This window comes from Mustela erminea, chromosome 6 (genome assembly GCF_009829155.1).
Source record: "Mustela erminea isolate mMusErm1 chromosome 6, mMusErm1.Pri, whole genome shotgun sequence".
In the NCBI taxonomy this organism is placed as follows: Eukaryota; Metazoa; Chordata; class Mammalia; order Carnivora; family Mustelidae; genus Mustela; species Mustela erminea.
This window is the reverse complement of record NC_045619.1, coordinates 68140003-68167452: the sequence shown is the minus strand read 5'-3', so window position 1 is coordinate 68167452 and position 27450 is coordinate 68140003. Positions and strand designations below refer to the sequence as shown.

The 27450-nt window shown below is 36.0% G+C and overlaps 1 protein-coding gene and 1 pseudogene across 1 annotated transcript in view; both read left to right on the top strand.

The window, feature by feature from the left end:
* The window catches only part of RASSF8 (Ras association domain family member 8), an 88441-nt gene that overhangs the window by 26711 nt on the left and 34280 nt on the right, over positions 1–27450 (top strand). The window lies entirely within an intron of this gene.
* Positions 9584–9687, top strand: LOC116594518 (annotated as a pseudogene).

The window sequence follows — 27450 nt, the reverse complement described above, 5'->3', positions numbered from 1 at the left end:
TGGCCATAGTGTGAAGTAGTATGCTGTCCTTGAATCAACTAAACATTTATAGATAGTCTTTTGGGCCTAGGTGGCATGGGGATGGACTGTACAAAGGGGACTAGAGAGCTGGATTGTGGTGGTCATAACTGTCCATTGGTGAGTGTCTCCAGTTTGACCAACAAATCTGCTTGACAAAATTGGTTACAGATTACAGTATACCACCTTTATTCTTTTAAAAGAATCTTAATAATATTAAAAAATGCCACATGGGGTAAGCTTGCTTTTTAAAAATAAAAGATAACTATCTCAAGTTTGGTGACTAATAATTATGAGTGAGTTTAAGAATGCTAAACTGATACTTTTAAAAGAAAGTATGACCATTAAAAATAAGTCTTTTGGTGTATAATAAACTGATACAGAAGAAATTTCTAAAAGAAGAATTATAAATGTAGTTTGAGAAGTTGCAAATTATGAGTAAGTATATATTTCCCAAATTGCCTACCCTAATGGGCACAGCACCTATCTACATGTAAAGTATGAAATTACATATTAAAGAAAAATGTAGTTTCATTACTTTGTACTCATAACTCTTAGTAATAGCTTTGGTGCAGCAAAATCCGAACTTTTAACTCCTAGAGCAGACTAAATAATATAAATATTCTTCATGCATACAAAGGCTTATGTAGAAGAAAGAGTGTGTGTGTGTGTGTGTGTGTGTGTGTGTGTGTGTGTGTGTGACTAAGTTGAGTTTAAAAGATAATTGAAATTATAAAAATATTCCTGAATGTAGGAAAAGATTTGTCATTTTGCAGAGGGGCAATGAGTTACTTTGATGTTTTAGATAATTCTCTTATAAGAGGGAATTTAATTTTCTTGATATCCCTTATTTGATAATGTTTTTTGAGTTGTGTCTCTGGAAGTACCTCAGGGCTGAAACTTAAAATTTACAGCTTTGTAGCATTTGTCTAAGATGTAACAGGAAGATAATGAACATAAGAATCTCATTTGTAACCTTACATAGAGTGAATATTACCCTATATAGCAAAATAAATAAAGATTTTAAATCTTTAAACTGGATTATCTGGGAAGGCCTTAATGCAATTATACCTATCCTTATAAGAGAAAGGCAGAGGGAGGTTTTTTGTTTGGTTGGGTTTTTTTGAGAGAGAAGATGATGAGGAAATAGGACCATGGAGGCAGAGATGGGAGTGATATGGTCACAAACCAAGGAATGCCTGGAGCCACCGGAAGCTTGAAGGAGCAAAGAAGGGACTTTGTAATTAGAGCCATTGATGAATGCATGGTCCTAATGATTCTTTGATTTTGGCCCATAATCAAAACTGACTTTTGGATTTCTGGCCCCAGAATTATGAGAGAACTAATTTTGTTGTTTTACACCAAGCAGTTTGTGGTTATAGCAGGTCTGGGAAACTAATTCACTTACTTAGTACATGGACTGATTGAATCTTTGTTTCTCCCTAAAATTCATTATGTTAAATTAATTACAAAATCCAAGTGATGGTATTTGGAGGTAGGACCTTTGGAAGATAATTAGGTTTGGATGAAGTCATGAGGGTAGAGCCCATGCAATAGGATTATTGTCCTCCTAAGGAGAGACCAGGTGGCTGTCTCCAAACCAGGAAGTGGGTCTTCATTGGATACCAGATCTGCTGGCTGCTTGATCTTGGACGTCCCAGACTCCAGAACAATGAAAAATAAATGTTTTCTAAATCATCCAGTCATCTATTGTGTTGTGACAACCCAAACCGAGTAAGACACCTAGAAATGAAACAATTGCAAAAATAAATTGTAAATATAAGATGAATCAACTTTACAGAGATTAACAACTATATTTTAAAAGAAAATATTGTATTTAGTGATGGTGACTGCATAAGACAGATACTACTATCATATGCTACTGAGAAAGTGAAGGAAATTTGGCAAGGTAGAGCAAAATTATGGAGCCATTAGAAATAATTTCAAAGAATATGTAAGGCAAAAATGTGACTATGATATAATACTAAGTAAAAACAGGATTTATCATTTATTTACATTATGGGGCATCTAGATGGCAAAGTCAGTTAAGTGTCCTACTCTTGGTTTCAGCTCAGGTCTTGATCTTGTAGTCATGAGATCAAGCCCTCAATGGGCTCAGTGCTCAGTACAGAGTCTGCTTGAGATTCTCTCTTCCTCTCCCTCTGCCCCTCCCACTTATGTTCTCTCTCTCTCTTTTTCTCTCAGATAAATGAATCTTTAAAACAAAATAAATTTATTTATGTTGTGAACTAAATTTTAGTATGTATTATCTGTTTATAGAAAAAGAAAAGTGAAATTAAAAAATACCATCTGCTGAGCAAATTTACTTTTCTTTAATCCCTGCTTTTCTACTTCTTAACTCTATGACCTTGGGCAAATTACTGAAGCTCTGGGGGCCTCTGTTCACATCAATAAAGTGAGGAAAATAAAATAGCTATGCACCTTATAGAGGACTAAATGTGTTAATATTTTTTAACCACTCAAAACGATGCCTAGCATATTCCAGGCATGCAATGTATATTACTTAATTTTTTGTCCTTTTTAAAAATATATATTGGAATAAAATTTTCAAAATCTAAGGAAACTGTTCATCTGATTACTTCAAAACTCATTTTATTCTTCCTGCACTTAAAATATAGATATGAAGAGAGGCTCCACTTCCAGAATGGCAGTGTGAGAATCTTTGTGATCTCTACACCAAAATAAGCATAATTGGTAGAAATTATTTTTAAAAAATTAAAGTCACTGGATATCATCCTATAGGTATACACCAACTGAAGAAACATTTATCCAGGAAAATCTTCTAGTACTTGATAAGAACAGCCATTTGGCAATTAAGTCATGACCAGCCCCTACCCTTCACTATTCCCCACAGCTCAATGTTAGAATAGCTCCACTCTTAACAGGTGAGGCTAAGAAGATGGGTGCTCTGTCTTTCATCTGTCAGTGAAAGGATACTGTATCTTCATTTTTTAATTTTTTTAATAGAGTGGGCATACAGGGTAGGGGAGGGGCAGAGGGAGAGAGAATCTTAAGCAGGCTCCATGCCCAGTGCAGAGCCCAAAGGGGGGCTCCATCTCATGACCCTGAGATCATGACTTGAGCCATCAAGAGTCAGATGCTTAACCAACTGAGCCATCTTGGCGCCCCAAAGGACACTGTGTCTTATGAGGAGGGCAGGCTACCAGCATGTCTCATCCTCTCCAACTTTAAGTTATAGAGGCTACATTCCTGGTGAGTGCAGCCGAGATGTCAAAGGCTCCCATCCTCCACCCACCCCATACTGATAGAATGGAGACTCTACTCCAGATGTAGCAGACTTAGAATACTGGGGCCCCAGTTGTCCTCACTCTACCTTCCTTAAAAAGCAATAGTTTCACAGTGAGAGAGGCAAGCCAAAAAGACCAGATGCTGCTACCCCCACTCAGCCCGTGGAGCAGTGGCTCTAAGATTCTGGCTCGGGAAGAGGTAATCCATAAGAACAGAGGATACCAAAGCTCTCCCCAGAGGAACTAATTTTACTTGAAATGGAATTCTGGAAAATCAAGTCTAAGGATGCTCTCAAAAACAATGGAGATCTTGAGAATAAGCAAATTAAGAGCAGGCTGATAGATCCTCTTCATTAAGAGTAAAAGCTAACCCAACAGTCAGCTAGTTCTCAGAACCAGGGAAAGAGCTAAGAAGGAAGAAGTCGGAACAACCTCAGAGACTAGCTGAAAAACTACCAAATCCCAGGTTTAACTGGACCAGACTGTGAAAGAACTTATGCCCCAACGCACTGTTTAAAACAGTAGAGCAATCAGCCAGCAATTAGTTGAGCCAAAGATCTGGGCTGACAAGAAAAAGAGACAAAGTTTTGCTAACAGGACACTAGCATTCCCTGGTGATTTTACTTAACATAATGTCCTCAGAATTCACCCATGTTGTAGCATGACAGGACTTTTTTTTCTTTTTTATGGTACAACAATGGTCAGTTGCATGCATATACTCCATTTTCTTTAAGCATTCATCCATTCCTGACATTTAAGTTATTTCCAAGTCTTGGCTAAGTGTGAATAATGCTGCAATGGGCATGGAAGTACAGATATCTCTTTGGGATCCTGATTTTGGTTATTCGGGATAAATACCTAAAATGGAATTGCTGGATCATACAGTCATTCTATTTTTAATTTTTTAAAAGATTTTTATTTGACAGAGATCACAAGTAGGCAGAGAGGCAGGCAGAGAGAGAGGGGGAAGCAGGCTCCCTGCTGAGCAGAAAGCCTGATGATCATGACCTGAGCTGAAGGCAGAGGCTTAACCCACTGAGTCACCCAGGCGCCCCTATTTTTAATTTTTGGAGGAAACTCCATGCTGTTTTTATTTACAATAGTATACCCACCAGCATTGCACAAGGGTTCCAATTTCTCCACATCTCACCAACACTTATTTTCTGTTGTTTGTTTTATGTAATGGCCATCCTTACAGGTGTGAGGTGATAGCTCATTATAGTTTTGATATGTGTTTCCATGATGACTAGTGATGTGGGGCATTGGTTATATACCTGTTGGCCACTTTTATGTTACCTTTAGAAAAATACCTATTCGGGTCTTTTTTGAGAGAGAGAGAGAGCATGTGCACAAGCAGGGAGAAGAGCAGAGGGAGAGAATCTCAAGTGGATTCCATCCTGAGTGCAGAGCTGGACATGGGGCTTAATCTCAAGACTCTGGGATTATGACCTGAGCCAAAATTGAGAGTCGAACACTTAACCAACTGAGCCACCCAGGCACCCCTCTTTTGCCCATTTTTAAATTGGGTTGTTTTTGTTTCTTTCTTTTTCTGGCTTTTTTTTCTCCTGAGTTCTAAGATCTCGTATATTTTGGATACTAAACCCTTATCATATATATGGTTTGCTGATATTTTCTCCCATTCTGTAGGTTGCCTTTTACCCTGTTGATGTTTTCTTTTATTGTGCAGTATATTTTTAGTTTGATGTACTAGCTGTGTGTCTAATTTTGCTTTTGTTGCCTGCAATTTTGATGTCATATCCAAGAAATTATCTCCATGCCTGATGTCAGGCTTCTTCCTTGGGTTATCTTCTAGGAGTTGTGACAGTTTTAGTTCTTATATTTATATATTTAATTCATTTTGAGTTGATTATTGTGTATGGTATGAGACAAGGATCCAATTTCATTTATTTTCTTGTAGACCTATTGCAGTGTATTTTGAAATCACCAAGTGTAATGACTTCAGCTTTGTACTTAAGTTTTTTGTTTTTGTTTTTGCTATTGTGGTATGCTATTGTGGTTCCGTGTGAATTTTAGGATTGTTTTCTCTGTTTCTGTAAAAACTGTCATTGGGACGTTGATAGGGAATGCATTGAATTTGTAGATCACTTTTGATAGTTGTGGACATTTTAACAATTCTAAGCCTACCAGTACATGAATATGGGATATCTTTCCATTTGTTTGTATAAGCTTTAATTTCTTTCATCAGTGCTTTGTTGTTTTTAGTGTACAAGCCTTTCACCGCCTTGTTTGGTTTATTCCTAAGTATTTTATTATTTTTGATGCTTATTGCAAGTGGGATTATTTTCTTAATTTCTTTTTCAGATAGTTTGTTAGTCTATAAAGACACACTGATTTTTATATGTTGGTTTTGTGTCCTGAAATTTTATGAATTCATTTGTTAGTTCTAACAATTCTTATGTGAATATGTATGGATTCTTTAGGGTTTTCTACACATAAGATTGTATCATCTGCAAACATAATTTTACTTCTCCCTTTCCAATTTGGATACCTTTTTCTTTTTCTTGCCAATTGGTCTATACCGTTTTAAGACTATGTTGAATAGAAGTGGCAAGAGTAAGAGTCCTTGCCTTGTTCCTGATTTTAGAGGAAAAGCTTTCAACTTTTTACAGTTAAGGATGATGTGGCTTTTCATTTATGGCCTTTATAAGTTGAGGTAATTTCCTTACATCCCTATGGTGAGATTTTTATATAGTGTTGGATTTTGTCAAATGCTTTTTTACATCTTTTGAGATGATCACATGATTTTTATCCTTCACTCTATTGATCTGTGGGATGTCATATTAATTGATTCTTGTATTATGAACCATCTTGCATCCCAGGGATAAATCTCACTTGGTCATGGTGTATGATCCTTTTAATGTGCTTTTGAATTTGATTTGCTAGCATGTTGTTGAGGATATTTGCGTCTGTGTTCATTAAGGGATATTGGACATAATTTTCTTTTCTTGTACTGATTTTGTCTCATTTTGGTATCATGGTAATACTGTCCTCATAAAATGAGTTTAGATATATTCCCTCTTCAGTTTTTTGAAAAGATTTGAGAAGAATTGGCACTAATTCTTCTTTTTTAAGTACTTGGTACAATTACACCAATCAAACCATCTGGTCCTTGGGTTTTCTTGTTGGGAGATTTTTGATATCTGATTTAATCTCCTTACTCATGATTGGTCTGTTTGGATTTTCTGTTTCTTCATGATTCAGTCCTGTTAGGTTCTATGTTTCTAGGAATTTATCTATTTCTTCTAAATTATACAGTTTGTTAGTCTGTAATTATTTATAGTTGTCTTTCATCCTTTGTATTTCATTGGTATAAGTTGTAATGTGTCCTCTTTAGTATCTGTTACATATTAAATATCTGTTTACTTGACTAATCTCTTTTTTGCTTAGTCTAGCAAAAAATTGTCAATTTTGTTAATCTTTAAAAATATTTTTATATTTCTGTTCTCTATTTCTTTTATTTATGCTTTAATGTTTATTATTTCCTTCCTTCTGTTCCTTGACACGTAAAGTTAAGCTGTTTATTTGAGATCATTTTTTAATGTAGGTGTTCATTGCTATACCCTCTTCATACTGCTTTTGCTGTATCCATAAATTTTGATATATTGTGTTTTCATTTGTCTCAATGTATTTTCTCATTTCTTTTTTGCTTTTTGACCCACTGGTTGTTCAAGAGTAATCTATTTAGTTTCCATAAATTTGTGTATTTTCCAGTTTTTCTTCTGCTATGAATATCTAGTGTCATTCCATTGTAGTTGGAGAAGATACTTACTATGATTTCCATCTTAAATTTGCTAAATTTTATGTGATTTAACATGTGATCTATCGTGGACAATGTTTCATGTGCGCTTGAGAAGAATATATTTTCTGCTGCTGTTGCATAGAATGTTCTGAATATGTCTTAGGTCCTTTTGGTTTATAGTGTTGTTCAAGTTCTGTTTCTTTATTGATCTACTCTAGATGATCTATCCGTGGTTGAAAGTAGGGTGTTGCATTTCCCTGTTATTATTGTATTGCTATTTCTACCTTCATTTCTGTCAGTTTTTGCTTCATATGTTTAGATGCTATGATTTTGAGCACATGTATAATTATTATGTCTTCCTTAGTGCTCTTGACTCTAAAAATATTGGCAAACGATTGGACATTTATTTGATTAACGTTAAATGTGTTTGTATGATTCAGTGCTTAACCCACTTTTACTGTTATTAACCAGCCAATTATTATTCTAGCTGTAGTAGATGAGAGACTTCTGCTGGGTGTTTCTGGCCTTGGGCTAAGAACTCATTCTTTTTTTTTTTTTTTTTTTATTTTTTTTTTTTAGATTTTATGTATTTACTTGTCAGAGAGAAAGAAAGAGAGCACTAGCAGGGGGAGCAGCAGGCAGAGGGAGAAGCAGGCTCCCCACTGAACAGGGAGCTCAGTGCAGACCTCCTAGGACCCTGGGATCATGACCTGAACGGAAGGCAGATCCTTAACCTACTAAGCCACCCAGGCGTGCCGAGCTAAGAGCCTCTTGAAGATTAGATTTGAAAGTCATTAAGTCATTAATAAAATTAAGCATTTATTAAGCTTCTATTTTGTGTTATTGCCTATTAACACATAGCTAGTAATTGATACCATAAGAATGACTCTGGTCACTTAGGGAAAAGGTATAAAGAAGTGACATAGAGGACAGAGCCAGAAAATTCGTAGTTAATGTTAACATGAGAAAGAATAGCCCATAGTGATGACTTTTAGAGAGTAACCAGATGAATAGGAGAAACAATGGAGAATAGGATGTAAATCAGGACAGGAGAGTGTTTGCAAGGGAATGGCCACCAGTGCCAATGCTATAGAGACATCAAGGAAGGTAAAAAGAAAGAGTAAACTGAGTATACAGTATAAAGATATGGCCCTCCAAGCGTGAGAGCTTTGTGAACTTGGAAGTATTTCAGGTAAAGGGAGGATATATGACAGTGGAGTTTGTGAGGTGAATGGAAATTAATTGTAAGAATTTGAAACCATGTGTAAATTTTTTAAGAGCTTAAAAATAAGTTTCACTCAGAACTTTATTCTCTTCCCCCATATTCTGTGGGATTATAGGTGATTTTATTTTCCTAGAGCCTTTGCCCATTTACTGAATATTCTATAATTAACATATTTTAGCTTTGTAGTTGGAAAAGACTATACTGACTACATTTCGATGTATCCAGTTATATATGCAAAAGATACAATGATGTACAGTAGCCTTATTTGCTAATATGTTGAAATACAAAACCATGTTTTTTTTAAACAAGTATTTTGCAGACTACTAAGGAGTTTTACTGGCCTACTACCCTGTTCTTTGGGATTTTCTTTGATGCTACAGGGAATAAGAAAGACTGTTTTAGAAGGTTCTAAATCCCTAGGTAAATAAGGGTCTGTGCTGAACTGGCTGCTGTAATCCACATACATTATAAAAGCCTCCCCTAACCCTTGAATTTTGCTTCTACCTGTGGCTTACAGTGGTAGACTGGCAGTAAATGAAGACACTTGGGCCCTACCTTTCCTAACGGAATTGCGATGAAAGAGATTGAAACTTTTGGTTGTCCGCTCCTTTTTGTATTATATGAGAGGTGGGGTGACTGGGGAATAGTGTTTTACTGACCACATATTTTATGCAAGACACTGTGATGAATTAAGGGTCTCTCTCTCTCTCTCTAATTTGATTGTAAATATATATGTTGAACCCTGAAGGAGTCCTGGCTAATTTACTTTTTCCTTGAAGCCACATTTGGTAGACCAAACTTAAAACTAATTTAAAAAGCAGTATAAATCTTTATTACAGTCTTTAGCTGAAAAATGTCCAGAGATGATTATATTTATAAAAATTCTTGAATCTGAAATTTCATCCAGTTTTCTCCATTATCTCTTACTAACATGATACCTGTTCACAAATCTCTCCCAGGAAACCGCATCCCCTTCACTCCTCCCTCACTGCTCGAGTTAACTGTTACGCAGATCATTTTAGCCTCTTCGACTGTTTCGCTTTCCTATTCCTCCATTACCTGTATTCAGCACTAAGGGTAAAGGTGATGGGGGTGTTCATGCTCAGATAGGGTCTGGGTGGGGAAATAATATTGAAATACAGTCATTGTGTGTTTTTTGGTGTTTTTTAATGTCCTTATTACAAATATACAATAAGTGTAAAATGCTTCACAAACCCTGTTTTTCATCTCTCTGGGGAAGGGTGACCTCTGGTGGCTAAAACAAAAAGCCCCAAATTCAAGAGACCTAAAGCTTTATTTCATCTCTGCTCAATCGCTTCTCGGCCTTTTGGCTAAGATCAAGTGTAGCATCTCTGCTCAAATTGCGTGCATATGTTCATGTTCTGTCACTTTTTGTAATGTTCCATGTACTCATTCCAAGTAAATAAGTATCTTTTGCCACCATGTTTAAATCCTGCATCTTTTGTTATGCATGGGCTGTGCCTTCTGGATTCATAATTGGCCTTAATTTGAGATCTAAAATATTTTCTTAGTAAAGTATGTTAATTGTAATTATTACTATAACTATATTTGTATTAAAATTATATATTTATGTAATTGTTATATGAACAATAATTATAGATACATAGCCTAAGATATAACATAGTTATAACTTAATTAACATTAATTAATATATTAATTTAATTATATTTTCTTAACAAGACTGTTTCCTTGGTACTCATATATTATTAAAACTTAAAACTGTTTTATTAGTTTAAATTGATATTGTTATTAGTGATAATTCTAATTAGAAAAATAGTGTTATCTGCTGGTTAAAGAAGTTGTCAGTCTCAAACTTTGCTGTCTGTTTTATTTATTTATTTTTTTTAAAAGATTTTATTTATTTATTTGACAGACAGAGATCACAAGTAGGCAGAGAGGCAGGCAGGCAGAGAGAGAGAGGAGGAAGCAGGCCCTCCGCGGAGCAGAGAGCCCGATGCGGGGCTCGATCCAAGGACCCTGGGATCATGACCTGAGCCGAAGGCAGAGGCTTAACCCACTGAGCCACCCAGGCGCCCCTGCTGTCTGTTTTATACTCTGTGCTACGATTTATCTTCGAATCAACCCTCTAACCAATATTTAATTGGGTTGCTTCCTCAGAGATACTTGTCCTTACCTTGTTTAGTCTGTCACTAAATTGTTAATAATCTTCACTGGTTTTAATTTGCGTCCCACTTTGTTTAAAAAGGATTTAGAACAACTTAAAACGAGGCATACTATAAAAATGGTAAAAATAAATTTTAAAATAAAAATGAAGCAAAGAGATAAAGTATCTTGGCTCAGTTTACACTATAGAATGTCTAAATTTTTTCAATTTATTTTAATCCATATTTTTTTGCCTAACATGTACTTGATAAATGTGTTAAGCTTAATAATAAGATAATTCTTAGGAATTTTGCCCCATGATCTAAGGAATGCTTTATTGAGAAAAGAAAAAATTCTTTCTGTAGCAGTTTAAAACCCCACATTCTCATGTTTTATGTTTTAGAATCCTGAATAGGAGAGTAAATGAAGCAGAAATGGATCTATTGCACAGAATTGTACTTGTTTTCAAAGAACTTTCTATGAGGTTCAGTAGAATGACTTTTTAAAAACACTTATCTAGATAAGGTGGATTATCTTCTTTTGTAATCCAGTATTGAGTTTTTGTCTGTCATACACAGAATTATTTTTATAGCGCCTGATGTTCTGCAGAACTGTTCCTAATGCCATAGGCGTTTTTGCTGAGGTGTTTGGTATGAAACAAAAATTCCTGTGTTACTCTACATGTAGTAGAAAAGTGTATTATTCTAATAAATAATACTTAACTTATTTTGCAAACCAAGTAGGTGTCTTTGAACTTTTCTGTTTTCCCTGATTAAATTTAACTAATAAAGCAGCCCAGATGAACACCTGAAAATGTGGACTCAAAGAGCACTTTTTCACACACACTGTACAGAGAAGACTAAGTTTTCACGGTTAATTGTGTATCACAGAATATATCCAAACTATGGCACAAAGAAAACAATACTAACAAAGGCCAGACTGTGCTTAATGGTTACATTTCTTAGACCATTACCCACTATTCTTTTGATAATCTAAGATGTCTTAATTTCATAAATTATATTATTTTGGTATATTATTTCCTTTAGGAACATAATATTTCAGTGTCCTATAGTAATAAGGCAATATAAATATCCTGTTGTTTGTTATAGAAATAATGTACTAATTACTGAAAAATCACAAAGATGTTTTTGTAAAATATTGATACCATGGAAATGATCATGTAAAATACAAGTATTCTCTATAATAGGGTTTTGAACTTTGGCAGTAAAAATGGCAAATAGTTGATTGAGATATTTTTGACTAGAGGACTGGAAAATGAGTGTCTCCTTCTGAAGGTGGCTTTTTAGTGGAGTCTAAGTGATCAGAATGGGGGTGGGAGAGCTTGAGAGAAAGGGTTTAATAGAGATTTCAGTATCAACTATACATGTAAAACCACAGCTATTCCTGTCATTATTGAAAATATTTCTTATTCAGAGAAATTCAAGAAGTCTGAAAAGATGCTTCACTGGTTTGATATGACCTATATGTTTTATTTATAAATGGGTTCCAAATAAATTTACCAAAATACCTTGTTTCCCATCATCACATACTAGTTTAGTGAAATGTATGTTTCTGTGTGTTTAATTGAAATTTATGTGCATGATACCAGCAGCCTCTGCAGGATAAGAAGGAAACTTCCTGTATCCCAGCGGAGCTAGTAACTAACATATGGTCTTGAGAAGTTTGGAAATTTTATGTCTGGAAAACTTCTGGCTTTAGGAATTTTTCCATTGAGCATGCTTCACTTGAAAAGATCCTTCCTAATAGCCTGTAGTGTTTACTGGCCCAGCTCATCCATTTTTGTGATGATTTATTCATTTATTTTCACATGTAAAACTTTTAAATGTCTTGGGAAATTTATGGAACTATGTATGTTGTTGCTTCGTTTTTCCTAAAAGGAAGTAGGATAATTCAAGTAATTAATATAAAAAGCAGTTCTATGTATGCTGTTAGATTCACAGCAGGTTTCTCCACATCATCTAGGTAAGGAACTTTGGAATGTTTATTCAAAACAAACTTCTAACACTGTTTCGTATAGAGAAGTACATCCCAAAGTCAAGTTCTGGGTCTCATGGGAAACTTTCATGGCTTAGTCAAACGTTCTCTTGGGACACATGAATTTTTAGAAGGGAGAACAATAACAAAAAAGGATTTGGAAATTGCTACCTAGTGTGAAGCAAAGAATTTTGAAGAAAATTTTTTCCGGCTATTTTTGTACCTTACTTACCTGTTCTTTATAACCTAAGATATTTTTAATTCATAAAACCTCCAAATCTATTAAAAGTCAAAGGCATTAGATTTCATTAACATGTAAAATGCCTAGTTTTCTTTACCCTTCTATAGTTATTTAAAATAAGGTTAGTAATGAGAATATCAACTGAGAAATTCTGTTGATGTTTGAAATGCCTGGGGTGCCAACATAATTAAACAGCATATGTACACACTTTGGCCCTGTTCCAAAACCAGTGATTATGTGTCTAACCTTAATCCCATGGGTCTACAAAAGCTGTTAGAGTAAACATCTGGGATCTTTTACTACCTAAACTCTTACATAATCAGTGAAAGGAGCTTCTTACCCACAGATGTACTACAGAGAACAATTTATATGTATGATTTATTTTAAAGCACACATGGGTTAGGAACTAAATACATGTATCAGATACTTCAGCCATCCTTGAAATGTGACTTTTCCTCTAAGGCAAAAAGTAAGGACAGTGTTGTGCTCTTTTCAGCAGCACATATACTTAAAAAAAAAGTAGGGACAGAGTAAATGTTGCTGAAGAGTTCAGCCTGACCCCAGATTCTCTATGATAAGACTTAGATCTTTTGGAGATCAAATTCTTACCAAAATTGTGTGGCTCAGCTCTCAAGCCATTATAGAATTTGTTGGAGCTCCTTTGATCAAAATATCAAGATATCAAGATATCTCTTGATACCTTCTCATGTAAATATTGTTCTAAATAAAACTTTACAATCTTTCAGAACAGAAATACCAAATTGTTCATAGCATTTTTTTTTGCTTTTACAATAGAAAATGACATAAATACTGAACTTTTCCATATCTTTTTAAATTTTCCACTACATTCCTCCTTCATGCTTGATACTGTCTCACTCTTTCATCCTAAAGCACATTAAATTTTTCAAGAGTAAAATGATTTGTCTGTAGAAACGACATTAATATAATTATTCAAGGTTTCTTGGGAAATTAAGAACATGAAAGGCTATCCATTGATTTTTTTTTTTTTTATGACAGACATAAGATGAAACTAAAGAAAATAATCTTCATGGAAAGAAATATGCTTAAAGGGCCAGGTATTTTTTTTTAAGTGTATTTCTTTGTGGATATAAAAACTGTTTCTTTTTATTTAATATGCAAACCTGCCTGGCCCCTGTGGGTTTTCCCACCCTCTGGTAAAGATTAAGAGCAAGGACTGGAGTCAGAGTGAGTTCAAATCTCCGCTCCATGTTGTACTAGCTGTATTGTATCTGGTTAATTAACCTTTCAAAGCATCTACATCCTCATTTGTAACATGGGGATGATGATAACATTTTCTCAGTGGGTTGAGTTAGTGTATGTGTCTGGCATAGAAGAACCTCTTGGCATCTGCTGGTGGGCCTTTCCCACGACCAAGCAGAGGCCAGTTGATAACTGGGTGCAGGCCAGCACAAGTGGGCAGGAAGGAGGGGCACGGTGAGGAACCAGAACCCCGTGGGGGCAGAGAGACGTGGCTACCTTACAAGGGGAAGTGTAATTGAGGAGGGGCTGGAGTGAGGTGGGCAATGATAGGAATTTTACCCTAAAGTCCGTTAGGAACATTCACGGATTTAAGCAGGAGAAGCCCAGATATATACTACTAGTGAGTGGATAAATGATTGGGGAAATGAACTAAGTTGCTTTGGGATGGATTTGAGCTGAGGGAAGAAGCTAAGATGAAGAGGTTGTCACAATAGCTGCTGTTTAGACTGCGTCTGAGCCCCTGTGGTTAGAGGAACGAGGTTGTGGATGGTTGTGGATTTCTTCAAAAACAAGTTTTAAGTGTATGAGTAAGTTCTAGTCCAAGTTATAATTATTCTTGCCAGCTGTGAGGATAGGGACTATCTGTCATTAGACCATACAACTTAATTACCCAGGAGTAAAACTAGCTAAACAGTAATGCCCACAGAAGAAGGGTCAGTGCCTTGGTACAGCCTTACCTTTATTACCCTTTCCTCTAGGAGTTAATTTATAATAGTATTGGACGATTGGGAAAATTTCCATTGAAGTTTATAGGGAAATACTGGAGTAATCTTCATAAATCTCAAAAATGGGATACGGTTCATAGCAACTAATGCACATAGAAATTAAAACCAAAGTATTGCAATAAAAAGAAAATGTCCAGAAAGGTAAAAGCAATCTGCAGCAAACCAATTGGAAGAACACTACAACTTGTGAATCTGCAATATGGTACTTTTTGTTGTTAGATGAGCTTTAAAATAATGAAGAATTAGTACCACAGATTTTAATAGATGATGTGGAAAAGATATAATAAATAATTCGGAACTTATCCCACCCTTGTTTGATTTTCTCCCTCTTCAGCCCGGCATTTTAGTAAGAAGCAGGAAGCAGGAAGTTTTACAGTGTTCCCTAACTTGAAATATGGACAGTAAATGCTGGAGGACAAGGACTAAGAGTTACTTAGCCTGCCAGAAAAAAAATGAGTTTTTTTTCTAAGAAGCTTATTTGCTTGATCATTTCCACTGTAAAAAAAGAATTTTAATTTCAGAAGTAGTTAAGAATGATAAAAATCCTAGATAGGGCATGACGGTATTTCACCCTACCCCTGTGGACTCAGGGATGTTGATGGATTTTCTCTCACCCCCTACCCCAACCATTGCTCTATCCCAGTTGACCACTGTGTTCACAAAAGATGTGTGTCCTGTCCCTCTGGTATTCAGACTGTAAAATGAATGAAGAATCCCTGACCTAGATGATCTATAGATCCCTTCAAGGGCTATGCGTCTATATCTTTTCAAATGTGTGCAAGTGCTACTAAAGAAGTAATGAGAAAGTAGATGGAAAATTTATACTAAAACAAAAAGGGGAGAAACAGTTGAGCCTGGTGATACAGCATCTATATTTCAGGGAGTTACAAACATAGCTTTGAAGTACGGCAAACCAAACAGACCAGTTGTGAGAAAGAGAATTCAAGATAGCCTAGCACTATTCTCCTCACAGTTTGTTAAATTACCTCCTTTTACTGGGCCTTAAAGAGAAATTGGAAGGAAACAAAGACAGGAAGCCATTTCATCCTCTCAAATTCAACAATATCAGTGGTAAAATACTCTTCCTCGCCTCAGTGGATCACTGCCAATGCCCATTTCTTACCCTCTTTGGTATGCTCTTACAAAAGCAAACTCTTTACAAATAAATTTAAAATTTCATGTTATTTTATATAGGTTTTGTGTTTTGTACTTTTTGGCGGCATTTTTAGAAATAAGGTAGAGATTAACATTTTTACTACTGGTATCCCATTTTATTCTGTCTTTTGTCAAAATTTTCATCCAGTTTTTAAAAGTTTTATGACCAAATTGTATTTTATTAGTAATTTTCTTATTTGTCTTTATTAGACTTTTAGGACTGAAAGTTTTCTTAGACGCTTAACACTTTTAGTTTATTAAGATTGGCACTTGAAATAAGATTAACACAGTAAATTTAGGTGACTGCTATAAAAAGCAAATGTATTTCATAGCATGGACAGCCTTTTCATAGCTGATGGACGGCCATGACTACTTCAATGGGCCTCTCTATATGGGGGGGCTGCACCATTTTTATACACACACACACACACGTATGAATGGGTTACAGGGGAAAGAGCTTCAGAGGAGTGGCAGTGTTCTGAAATCAAGAGCTATCCCTAAAGCTATCCCTAAAGGTCACCACAACATGTTTGTTTCCCAAGAATCAGAGTCTAAAGGAAAATAATGCCCCAACAGTCTGAGTGTGAAACAATTTAAAGGCTTTTGTTTTGTTGTTTGTTTTGTTTTGTTTTTGTTTTTGATTTTGTTTTCTTAAAAGAGAGACAGGTAAGCAAATACAATTTAAATTCAGTTCTGGGATTGAGCTTGAGTGCCAGTGACATGTGTATGTTTAAGATCTCATCTCCTTTTTAGTGTATTGTCTTAGTTCTACCTTGTACATGCCTCCGCCTTCAATTTTATCAAGTTGTGAATTGTCTGTAAACCTCTGGATTTGGCACACAGGTTGTACAGGGAATGTATGCTTTGGGTGAACTAGTGCCACCGTGATAGTTTGTTCTCTTCATGATGTTTTCTCTGCTGTTTTATACCTTTTTCTTAGAGTGAAGGTTTGTTTCAAGATGAAAGTCTCAAAGGAGTACATTGTCAGCTGCTTTGGAAATAGAACTGACTGGAAGTTAAAATAAATAAATAAATAAATATATATCAGTAAAGCCCACAAAGACAAATAAGCTGAAATATGTGGTTTTGGTAGTTTCCTGAAAGCATTTTACCTTCTCAATCATTTTTGGGCACCCCAGATCCTATATACTTACTCGTTTTATACTTTGTGCTTAGAATCCCAGCTTCTGAGGCATGTTAGAAAGCCCAAAAATAGAGAATTAAATTTTAGCTTTTAAGTATATCTTCCATGTACACCTTCATCATTGTTACCCAGAGTACATTAGAAAAAATTTTCTTGGGACACCTGGGTGGCTCAGTGGATTAAAGCCTCTGCCTTCGGCTCAGGTCATAGTCCCAGGGTCCACCCTGCACCGGGCTCTCTGCTCAGCAGGGAGCCTGCTTCCCCCTCTCTCTCTGCCTACTTGTGATCTCTGTCTGTCAAATAAATAAATAAAATCTTTTTTAAAAAATTGTTTTTTCTTATATAGCCTACTCTTTAACTCCCAAGATTAAATTGGGAAAATAATTCAAAATGCTTTATTCTTTAAAATTCTTGTTTTAATCATGCTTAGCGAAATAAGTCAAGCTGAGAAAGACAACTATCATATGATCTCCCTGATATGAGGAAGTGGTGATGCAACATGGGGGCTTAAGTGGGTAGGAGAAGAATAAATGAAACAAGATGGGATTGGGAGGGAGACAAACCATAAGTGACTCTTAATCTCACAAAGCAAACTGAGGGTTGCTGGGGGGAGGGGGTGTGAGAAAAGGGGGTGGGATTATGGACATTGGGGAGGGTATGTGCTTTGGTGAGTGCTGTGAAGTGTGTAAACCTGGTGATTCACAGACCTGTACCCCTGGGGATAAAAATATATGTTTATAAAAAATAAAAAATTAATTAAAAAAAAAATTCTTGTTTTAAAAAAACCCCACCATTTAAAAAGGGAACATATTTAATTTGCCTCATTTCCAACCAGATATAATTAGTGCTTAGTGAAGCCTCAGCTCCCAATGCACAAAACTAGAACATTGCTTTGTCTCTTGTTGGTTTTATTTAATTTGACTTTAGTGTTTTCACAATGAATTTATTGGCCTGATAAATTACTCCTTTGTTTTCAAAGACAAATCCTTCCTGTCACTCAGGTCTGTGTCAGTTCTTTCTACTTAGAGCTTTGTGGAACAGTCACAGATGTTTATTCTTCCTACATAATCATAGGACTTTTTCTTATTTTCCTAGAAAATGTTTATATTCTTCGTTTGTTTTTGAGTTATCTCTTTTTTTTTTTTTTTTTTTTTTTTTTTAACTACTCTAATGGCACTCACAATGTGAAAGCTTAGAATCACAACTGGAAGGAATATCATGGGTGTTCCTCATGATTGGGCAGGGAACTGACCCAAAGCTGTGAGTTTCTATAAAATGCCTCCTCTCTTGAAATTTAACATACTGCTCAGGGGCAGGCTTAGAAGGTGAATTCTTAAGGTGACTTTCACTGCATCTGCAAAAGAATCCCCAGAAGAATTAGTTTTCTGAAGTAGATAAGGCGAACTCCATTCCTTGGTTTTTGTTAGGCCTGTAGAAGGTGTCCTCTTGGTTTATCTGCTCCTTATAGATCCCTTGTGATAAATCTGGGAGGCTGATAGGGGTCTGAGTGGGTAGTCTTAATTTCAATTTCAGTCTAGACTCCTATTGAGGCTGGATGTTAGAGGACTAAAGATTAGTCTTTACCTAACTCTTTTACCTTAACTTTTGAACCCTCTTGAACCTGATAGCCTCAACTGTTTGGTGTTTTGTTTTGTTTTTTGTTTTTGGAAGTGGGAGTGGGATATCACTATCACAAAATGATAGTGATAACTGCTTAGCTAACTTTATAAATTATCCAACCCTCATCGATACATTATGTATTTAAAATAAAATCATTGTTTCATTTTCTTGAATTGCATAGGATCTCCACAAATTTGAGTATTAGATTCATTTGAACAGTTGATTTTTTGTTTTGATTTTGTTTTGATTTTTGGCTTTTGTAGTTGTTATTGACTCATAACTTTAATTATATTAGTGTTCTTGATTTTTAAAAAAGGAAATTAGGATATCATTTATTTCCTTAACATTGGATTTCTGCTTCAGTAGCTAAGTACAAATAATTGGTTGCCCGGATTTGAATTTTAAAAATTAACAACTTCATTCTCTTGGTCATTCTGTCACTTCTAGGTAAATTTCGAGCAGTGGAAAAACTTCCGAAAAGTTAAAGTTATGCTTCTACTAGTGTTTCAGTGAACGGATTATAGATCGATACCTCTGGACTGTAAAAACTTTTATCTCCTGCTGCTGCGCTGAAACCTCCTGTATGCCCCTCTTCCCTCCCTTCCACCCTCCTCCCCCAACCTTTTCAGCTTTTGGATATGAAATCTACTGGCTTTTAAAGAGTAAATTTGTTAGGCCTTGAATCCTTGATTCCCATTTTATTAGTAAGGTAGCTGCTGACTCTTTATTTGGACTGAGACTGTCTATTGTTTTCTGAGCACTGACTACATTTATATAGAATGAAGATGAATTTAATATATTAATATTTTTATATACAGGTTTTATTCTCTGTGATTTTTTCCACAGTCTAAAATTTAATAATTTATTTAAAATCTATCTTTTCCCCTAAATATGTTGCTGTCCATCACATTAAAACATAAGCCGTGAGTTTTTTGAGATTCCTTACATTAGTTTTGATATATACAGCTTTTAGAGTCTTTCATTGTTTAGTTTGTTCCTCGGAGGTCTATACTTTTTTACTTCTTTGGAAGCTTAGTTAGATAAATATCTGTACGGATTTGTGGAAATTTAGACAATCAGAAATGCATTGATCTCCTGGCTTTGACATTGCATAGTTATATAACTTGAAGGTATTACTAATATAAAAGAGCATGCACTTTATTCACAGATTAGCAATTATAAAGGAAAGGAACTTTGATTTCTAGTTTAAATTATAGTTAAAGGAAGGAGAGAGAGAGAAGCATTATGTGTCTGTGTCTTTGGGCACGCACACACACACACACACACGTGTGTATAAATACACATACACATATACATATATTAAAATACTAAATTGCATGTCTTGATCAGTCTTACAATGGGAGCACAGGACAGCCTGATACAAATTTGTACAATAATGCTAAGGAGGGGTGCTTGGATGCCTCAGTCAGTTAAGTGTCTGCCTTCTTCCCTGGTCATGATCTCAGGGTCCTGGATTGAGCCCTGTGTGGGCTCCCTGCTCAATAGGGAGTGTGCTTCTCCCTCTCCCTCTGCCCCTTCCCTACAACCAGACTCACTCTCTCTCTCTCTCTTCTCTCTCTGTATCTTAAATAAAATCTTAAAAAAAAAAAAAAATTTTTTTTTTTTTTTTGCTAAGGAGATACTATTTAAGGACACAGTGTATACTTGAATGAGTTTTATAGCTTTAAGTCACCTCTCTGATCCTGTGATGTGTTGGATCTGTCTTCTCAGCTCTAGGTGCAGATTTCTAATTTTGTTCAATAGCTCTACAGAAATACTGTTCTTACAAATTCCAAAATATCTAAGACTTAATAACTTCTTGTTTATGACAGAATCATTGAGAATACAAATTGCTAGTTATTGTAAATGTTTTGGAACTCTTAGGATTTAGTTTTAAAAATAAAATGAGGTACATGTTTATTTAATTTTTTTCTGAAATAATATACTTACAAATCAAAAAGGTCAGTTTATCTTTTCCCCATCTAAGTGAGCTAAACATAGCAATTTCAGAACTTGTTTACAGAGAAAACAACATATTTGAAGGAAGAGTTTGGAAAAGGGCATATTTGTGTTCACTCTGTGTATTCCCAAGCTTTGAAATGGAAAAGAATATTAGCCACAGGTCTCTCTGTGGGTCTGTTTGTCTTCATAATCTTAGATAAGTTATTTAGATAGGTAATTTATAAACGAGAATCTGAAAATGGCTTGAGAAGTCTGTGCTGTTTATTCTATCAATTCCTTTGTTATGATTTCATTAAATTCCGTACATTCTTTTTATTAAAACTCTCTGAGTGTGTAGGGTGGAGCATGTCTTTTTTTTTTTAACTGGTGACATTTGGCCTATTTTGATTAATTTGTTTTTAGGGAGGGAAGAGCTTTGCTTAAAGTGATATGGTGTTAAAGAGCAGTATCAGCAGAATTTTATACTGCACTGATTTTTTTTCCATTTCTAAACATTAACCATTATTTTCGCAGTTATTTTACTATCTACTCTTTAATAAGTATGATTACTTGAACTGAGCATTTAAAAATGAATATCTATAAAAGTTATTTCAGCTAAATTTTTTTAAGATTACATGGAAGCTACAAATTGTAGATTAAAACAATAGTATTCCTTTTGTAGACATTACCTTGGGATATACAATATTTAAGAATTCTACAGTGCAGGGACGCCTGGGGGCTCAGTCAGTCAAGCATCTGCCTTTGACTCAGGTCATGATCTCAGGGCCCTGGGATGGAGTTCCACATGGGGCTCCCTGCTCCATGGGGAGTCTGCTTCTCCCTCTGCCTGCTGCTCCTCCTGCTCCTTATGCTCGCTCTCTCTGTGATCAAATAAATAAATCTCAAAAACAACAAAAAAAAAAAGCACAGACTTTCACAGTGCAGTATAATATTCACAGTAGTATCGTTAATGGTAAGATGTGTCATTTATTCTAAGAGTTTCAATCAGGGCTTTACTGGGCTTAAAATACCTCAATGTCGATTTTGTCACCTTTGGATTCACACTGACATTTTCTCATTAGTACTGTGCTCTTTTTCCACCGGTAAATGTAAACTGTCAGTTTCTGTCCTGTTCAGTTAGCACCTGTGTTATTCAGCAAACACATATGGTGCACCCACCAGGTATCAGCCACGGTGCTGAAGGGTTCAAGAGGTAGAACAGGAATCAGAAGAGTAAGCAGATAAGCTCTGTGAGAGGTCTTGTGATGAAACAAAAACAGAATGCTTTTGGAGGCACAGAGCATGGCCACCTTCAGATCAGAAGAGGAGCCGAGAGATTGGGGAAAGATGCTTAGAGGGAGTCTAAAGTCAGAGAAGTATTGTCTAAGGAGGAGGAATAGCATATACAGTGCAAAGATGCTTGAGAGAATGAGATATTCAGTGAACCACAACGTCCTAGCATAATGGGAGGGCAGCTGGGAGAGTTGCAGGAGGATCAAGAAGGAGTATCAGTGACTCTTGAGGACCTTAAATATTATAGACTTGTCAGATGTTTTTTTATTTGAAGACAGTAGAGAGCCTTTGGAAGATTCTGAGCAGGAGTGGGAAATCAAATGTGTATTTAAAAAGATTTCTGGGGTGCCTGGGTGGCTCAGTGGCTTAAGCATCTGCCTTCATTTGGCTCTGGTCATGATCCCAGGGTTCCAGGATTGAGCCCCGGATCAGGCTCCTTGTTCCGTGGGGAGCCTGCTTCTCCCTCTCCCCCTGCTGTTCTCTCTGCTTGTGCTCTATTTCTCTGTCAAATAAATAAATAAAAATCTTAAAAAGAAAGAAAGAAAGAAAGATTTCTCAGCAATAATGTACAAAATGGATATGCAAGGGAAGAGGTAAGATAGGAAGGCAGAAGAATCACTGGCAGGTAGTCACAGAGTGCAGTGGTTCCGCTGCAAGCTACGAGTGTACAAAACTGAGAACAGCCCCCATGTCTGTCAACCCTAGACAAATGAATAAATTATGTTTTGGTTTTTTTTTTTAATATTTTGTTTATTTATCTGACAGAGAGAGAGATCACAAGTAGGCAGAGAGGGGGGAAAGCAGGCTCCCTGCTGAGCAGGGAGCCGGATGCGAGACTCGATCCCAGGACCCTGAGTCCATGACCTAAGCTGAAGGCAGAGGCTTAACCACACTGAGCCACCCAGGTGACCCAAATTGTGGTTTCTTTATGCAATGGAAATCTCTACTGCAGTGAGCAAGAATGAGCTATGCACAGCAGCATGGGCGAAGCTCAGCAAACATACAGTATGTGAAGAAAGCAGCCACCACTTCATGTGATGTCGTCTGTTCATACAAAATGCAGAGCAGGTGAAACTAGTCTGATGATGGAGGGCAGAGTAATGGCTGCCTTTTAGGAAGGGGTCAGGACGAAGAGAGGGGTTCTTTCTGGTCTTAAGAAGTGATTAGACAGATGTGTTTGCTTTGTGAAAATTTATCAGACTTAAAATTTCAGAAATGTTCAATTTCAATTAAATGTTTCTCGAAAAATCCAGTTTTCTTAACTGCAAAGTGTGTACACTGTTTGATTCCCATTCCCTAGAAAGCCCCGTTCTATCTAAACAGTGACACATTTATTGTCTTGCTGCTGCTTTGCTCCCACTTTTCAACTCATTGAGGCAGGGCTAGGTTTGGGGGACCACTGGAATAATCCTTGGCCTATTTTTTTTTACCCATTTCATTCAATGATAGTTCTACAAGCAGATAGTTCTACAGGCAGCTTTGCCAAGATAACTGCTAGATTAGCAGTAGTTGAGCTTTGCTTTTTACTCTGAAAATGTAAAGCTTGATGAGATGTAAACACATTGTGGAAGTCAGACATACTAATGAAATGTAAGTAAATGTATTTAAACATAACAAAAACTAAGGGTTTCTTTTTTCCCCCTGAAGCAAACAATTTAATTTGGCAAGTATATTAGGATTTTTAAGTTAGTTGCTTGAGTTGCTATGCCTTACAGTTGGGCCATTTATATTTTCATCTCTCTAGGTTATACACATTCATGTGCTCTAGGTTAGAGCTTTCCTCACTCAGTCGGTCTCCTGACTGACAGGTCACAGCCATCTTCCCCTGGCTCTGCTGGTTTCAGTAAAGGGCAGGGACTCGGCCTAAGCCCAGTACTTTAAATAGAATATTGTAAGTAGAATACCACTTCAGTCAGCATCACTGTTAATATTTACAATAAGTACCATGCCTTTTGCCCCGAAGTGTCACAGCACACATCTCAAACTTAGCAGCTGTCTTTTCCAATAATGCTGAATGACCGCAAAACAGTACAACACTTCCTAGATTATTTGAAGTCCAAAACTCGCCCCCCACCTAAATACAGAGAAGCACATTGTATCCTTTAAAGAGAATGGCATCTGAAGATATTATGAGGAATAAAGTGTGGCAATTTGGAACAATAGCATTATATGTTACATTACACTGAATAATTAACCTCTCTATTAAAGTTTTGCTGCAGTTGGGGCGCCTGGGTGGCTCAGTGGGTTAAAGCCTCTGCCTTCGGCTCAGGTCATGATCTCAGGGTCCTGGGATCGAGCCCCACATCGGGCTCTCTGCCCAGCAGGGAGTCTGCTTCCCTCTCTCTCTGCCTGCCTCTCTGCCTACTTGTGATCTCTCTGTCAAATAAATAAATAAAATCTTTAAAAAAATAAAATAAAATTTTTCTGCAGTGGAAAATATCTGTCACTTGAAAATATCACCAAAAGATGTTCCTATTTTTGCAGATTATCTAAGAATTTAATTATTTAATTAAATTAGATTTTTCTTAAGGAAATAAATAGAATTAGTAAAGTTCTTCTTAACTCTTAAGGATTATAGGAAAATGCCTTTTCACAGTTGTTCATACTTTTTAAATCTTCTTTGAATTGAAGTAATTCTACTTTAACAAAGATACTTAGGGATCATACATGTTTAGTTTTGCCAAATATAATTTCTGGCTCCCATGCCCTGAAAGCATTTAGTACTTTACCAGCTGAGTAAGTATAGTAATGAAATTTGGGGAAATATTTGAACCGTTCCACTTTATATACTGTGTTATTTAAATCTTCACATTGAAGTTAGTACAAGTTTAATAGTCTGGCAACTACTTTGACCCAGGAGTCAGGCACTCAAATTTTCTTTTTTTTAACTGCATGTATTAATTTCAGTAACATTTCTTCCCCAAATTCTTTTATTTTGGCTTTCAAGTGTTTATATACTAATTTAGCTTAGAAATACTAATTTCCTATACCTTCAAAAAAATGTGTTTTGACATAGAAAGTTTGGCTATTTAAAGTTACCATTATAACCATAAGTTAAAATGTTGTTTTGTTGAAAAGTTTACACTTATTTCATTGCAAATATAAAAATGAGTTTCTTTGTCATACTTGATGGGCTCAGTATTTATAAAAATATGAATAAGTCTGTAGTGATCTTGATTTCATGAATAAAAAATAAATTTATTTTTATCCCATATTAAGTAAAACAGTGGGTTTCATCACAGGAGGTCATAAATACTAAATTCAGAAAATAGGTTCATTATACCTGAATGATGATCATAAGGTCACAACATAATTTGCTGTCACTCCGAAGGATAACATTCACTCATGAAATGCCCACATCTATTCAGATGTGAAGAAGAAAATGATTTTGCCCTGTAGATCCTTTGTTTTAATAAAGAACTTGTGTTTTGGGGGTCTGATAACATTTGGATTTAGACCCCAGCTCTATTCCTGCTCCACCTAGACAAGGGAGAGGCAGGAGGAGCATTTCCAGCAGGAATCTGAGGAGTCATGTATTCCTTCCTAAGTTTGATGTGATTATTGAACACCAGCTCCTTCTTCTCAGCTCTGTGGCAATAATTAGACTGAATATATCATTCAGCTTAGTAGTACTAGAATTTCTGTGTCCTGTGGTCACATCTACTTGATTACTTTCTGTCCTGAGCCAGGACTGGTGATTACAGAGTCCTGGCAAACTTTACTAATAACTCTATTTCATAAATATAAGTAACTTTTCAGTAATTATGAGTATTATCAGATTTAGATCTACCACTTGCTGGCTGAGTGATTCTGGGCGAGTTACTAATTTCTCTATACCCCCATTTCCTCATTTGTGTCAAAATAATTCATGTCACATAGAGATATAAATGGGTATTGAATGGATTAAATATAATAGTTAACTTTTCATCTGTTGCAAAGTAAGAGCTCATTCTATATTAGCTATTTATTCTTACTGTTTCACAAATAACAAAGTGTGTTTTTGTTTGAAGGGTTGGTTTACAATGAAAATACCAAAGTGCATCTGCTCAAGGAGAAATATCACATATGTGTTTGCACTTATGTCTATCATTTAAAATGTAACCAAGTGTTCAGTAATATTTTAAAGTACATTATAACATTGCTCCCTGCCAGTTTTCTAATGATTATGGATGAGAACCTTGAAATAGCACTATAGTGAAAGGCACAAATTTGCTTAAGGCCAGAGTTCAGGGTTTTTTTGCATTAAGACTTTGAGAATGGGGGGGGGGGAGACTTTGAGAATGGGATCCCTCATGCCAGGCCTTAGAGCTCTAATAGGAGTTAAGCTCTCCCAGATCTTGGCACCATACACATGCCTCCAACTGCCTCTAACTGGCCACAAAGTAGACTGGGACCCTAACAGAAGATATAAGTGCAAAGCAGATGGCTTTTTATTTTCCTTTTTTATAATACTACAGCAAGAAATGGAACCCACTGGTATATTATTTTTATATTTCTTAAGAGATTTTGTGCCAATAAAACTAAGTTTGTAAGGTCCCCCACTGTTCTGTCTTCCATAAACATGTAACAAAATTAGCAAGAACAGCAACACATGGTTTTTTCATACTCCTCTTATATCAGTGGTAACCCCCATTTTATGGTCTATTTTAGCTAGAATTCTTTATAGGAACAAGTCCTTCAACAACTTCTATATTGGACACTTAATTTATTTCAATATTTGTAAATATATTTAATATCTGTTTTCAGAATTATCTGGTATTATTCCAGATATTGGCTAACTTGTATCCATGTGATCTTGATCAAATGATGCAATTTGACCAGGCCTCAGTCTTCTATGTTAAGTAAAATGATTATACAAGTTGATAGCCAATGAGTTGCTAGCTCTGAAAGGCAAGATATCTTATCCATTTGGTTTTGGTGAATTCTATGAAATGATTGACCTTTACCTAGAGCGAAAATACCATCTTGTGCCTGTCCCTCCAGTTTCTCCAGTACGAGGAATCCACAACTTCCTTGCTACAACTTTTGCCAGGTAGAGCCAAGTATATTTTGGTGTGTTGTTGGTTGGCTTTTTATTATTAACATATTATGTATTATTTGCTTCACAGGTACAGGTCTGTGAATCATCAGTCTTACACAGTTCATAGCACTCACCATATCACACACCCTCCTCAGTGTCCATAACCCACCACCCTCTCCCTTCCCACCCCACCCCCCAGCAACCCTCAGTTTGTTTCCTGAGATTAAGAGTCTGTTATGGTTTGTCTGCCTGCCTCTCAAACTCTTCATATCAGAGAGATCATATGATAATTGTCTTTCTCTGATTGGGCAGTTGTACAGATTTTGCTTCCTCTTAAAATTATACTTACATAGAAATGCTATGTTCCTACTGGGAGCTTTAATTAACAGATCAAATTTTACCTAAATTATTAGTTCAGAAATCAGTCTGGTGAAGTACTGTACTCCCAAAAGATTCTTGATACTCATTTATGAGCAATTGGTTAACACCTCTGTGTATGGGAGAAGTTTCCATTTCAAAGTCATAGTTACGGGTTTAACCTTATGATTTAGAAAAATATTATTGTCAATAAGCTATCTGGAGGGGGGCTTAGAATAAGAAACTCCGCTGAGGGCAATGGCTCTTATAGCACCAAATTTG